Source organism: Wasmannia auropunctata, unplaced genomic scaffold (assembly GCF_000956235.1).
Source record: "Wasmannia auropunctata unplaced genomic scaffold, wasmannia.A_1.0 LD336078.1, whole genome shotgun sequence".
NCBI classification, from domain to species: domain Eukaryota; kingdom Metazoa; phylum Arthropoda; class Insecta; order Hymenoptera; family Formicidae; genus Wasmannia; species Wasmannia auropunctata.
The window spans coordinates 5,926,158-5,928,970 of NW_012026812.1; positions in this window are offsets into that span (position 1 = coordinate 5,926,158).

Below are 2,813 nucleotides of genomic sequence, written 5' to 3' on the forward strand. Positions count from 1 at the left end.
GAGATGTGTATAAGAGACAGTTACTGTCGTTATTTCGACTATCTATCATGTTATTGTATGATAACATTTATAAAAAAAATATTTTCACCTTTTTGATAACTTTATTGATCTGATCTATCACGGATATGTATTTATTAATATCGAGTAGTCATGGATCATCACAAAGTGTCTGCAGTTCTCAATCACAGAAGTCAAGCAGCGTTGATGGGAGTATTGAGACGGATTCTCGCATTCGAATGTAATCATCTGCGCACGCAGTCAGAGGTTCTCGAATTCTGTGCGCGCACCTCTCTTAACCGAGCCTCTTCGAGCACGCCTCCCGCTACGCAGTCGCAAGCGAACCATTGTTCAAAGAGTCACGTGTTAGTATTATAAGAATAAAGTTCTTTGTTTCTACGACCGGGAGAAGTTTCTTTTTCGACCTGCTCGTATTTCCTTCAATCCTCGACAAACGAGAGTCAAGCTTCATTGCAACAACAGGTTATGGGCCCAGGCACCCTACCGGCGTGCGAATATCGAGCAAGAAAAAAAACGAGTGGAGGTTCGCGGGTCCCGAGTTCTCTGGTCGAGTGAACGCGTGCGGGACAGTGTGATCGGGGCGGCCATTACGGTGATCAAGAAGCAGCGTGTGCTGTGGTCGAGTCTCAATCGAGTCTCGTACTCTTGATGGACTGATGAACTTCGCGTACAGAGACACGAGTCTGCTTTACCGCGTTACGGGCCACGCGTGTTGGAGTGCCAGTGTCGAGGTCTCTTTCAAGTCGGTTTTGTGTAAATCTACGAGATGCCGGACGACATAACGGCCAAGCTGGTCAAGCGATTTGACGGCACAAATTTCCAAGGATGGAAATTTCAGATAACGGCCGTGCTAATGGCAAATGAGATACACGATGTTGTCAACGGAACGAGAGTAATGCCACAGTAATGCCGACGGCGCCAACGCAGAGCTCATGAAGGTGTGGATCCGGGATAACGCGAAAGCAACGGCGATCATTGAGTCGGCGATGGAGAACGCGCAGCTCGAGAGTGTGCTCGTCTGCGGCACTACGGCGAAGGCCATGTGGGACAAACTGAGTGCGGTGCACGAGCAGAAAACTCGAACAAGCTGGTTCTGTTGCAGCATTTTCACGAGTTTCGAATGTCCCCGTCGGACTCGGTCGTGCAATATATCTCGAAGGTGCAAAACATGGCAAGGCAGCTAACGGATCTCGGAGAAGCCGTATCGGAGGCAACGATTATGACGGAAGATCCTCGCTAACCTGACGTCGAAATACAGTATTCTACGGACGGCGTGGGACAGTGTGGAACCTGGAAGACAGACGGTGGAACATCTTCAAGAGAGGCTTATTAGAGAAGAGAGCCGGCTCGACGCGGAAGGTGACTCGACGAGCGCTCGAGACAAAACAGCTCCAAGAACGAGTCGGGAACAAAGGGCGCCGAAAAGAAGAAAAAGCGTCGTTCGAATAAGAACGTCGAATGCCGTCGAATTATCATTGTCAGGAAAAAGGACACTTCGCCAGTGAATGCCCGACGAAGCAGAGCCAAGGTGACAGCAACAACAAACAAAGCAAAGGTCAGTCAAACAGCGGATGCGCGTTCGTCGTGAGTACGCCTGAAAAGGGCGGGAAAGCGGCGACAAGCGACAGCGAGAGCCGGCAACCGGCGGTCGAACAGAGGCAGCAATTGCTGAGAGCCGACAAGAGAGACGTCTGGCTTACCGACAGCGGTGCGTCAGCGCACATTACCTTCCGTCGGGATTGGATAAAAGACTTCCGAGCGGTGAGTGGAGAGAGCATCATCCTGGGCGACGACGGCCAGTGCGAAGTTACCGGCACGGGGACAGTACGGGTCGAAAAGCTCGTGAACGGGGTGTGGGAGCGCGCAGTGATCGAGAACGTGATACTGGTGCCACGCGTGGCAAAGAATTTTTTCTCCGTCGGGGCGTACGCCGCAAAAGGGTTTCGAGTGGTCTTCGACAAGAGCAACGTCGAGATTTCGCGCAACGGTGTAATCGAAGCGTCGAGGGTGCGACAGTCAAACTCACACCGAATGTTCATTCGCAAGCCGCGGTCACGCGGGGAGGTGAATTTGACGGCGTTGGATCTGAGGCTGTGGCACAAGCGACTCGGCCACATACACAAGCGAGCGATAAGTGACCTCGTTCGGAAGGACCTAGTGAACGGAGTGAGGGTAAAGAACGCGGAAGAGTTTTTCTGCGAAGCTTGCCAGCTGGGCAAACTACACAAGTTCCCGTTCAATCGAGTGAAAGACAAAGTGGACAGACTCCCGGGCGAGATGATACACAGTGACGTGTGCGGTCCGATGTCAACCCAATCTCTCGGTAGTGCGCGTTTCTTTGTGCTGTTCATAGATGACGCCACCAGTTTCTGCTACGTCTATTTCATGCGACGGTGGACTTCCGCTCGAGCGGTCTTTGCATACGGTACTACGTCTTACGTATTTGTTACTTTGTACGCTTTTGCCGTGATTGCGTGTGTTTGGCGGTGATAGAGGTATTATCCTTACTCTAGTTACGCTCCGAAGATCCTCGTTTCTGGTTTCCTCATCATAGCGTGTGAGACAGCCAAGTTGTCGGAGTCTAACCTCCGTAACTTGTGCTTGCCCTCGGGCGAGTACGTTCCATCCCCGAGATACGAAGACATTGGAGATGATTCAGGCTTTCTTAAGGGAAGGCCCAGATCAAAGTGTTAGTATGGCATATCAAGAAGATGAAGACATGGAAGTTGATTTGGAGAACTCGTCGAAAAAGAGAGGCCACCCTACTATTGAAGAGGACAATCAATCGTCCACAA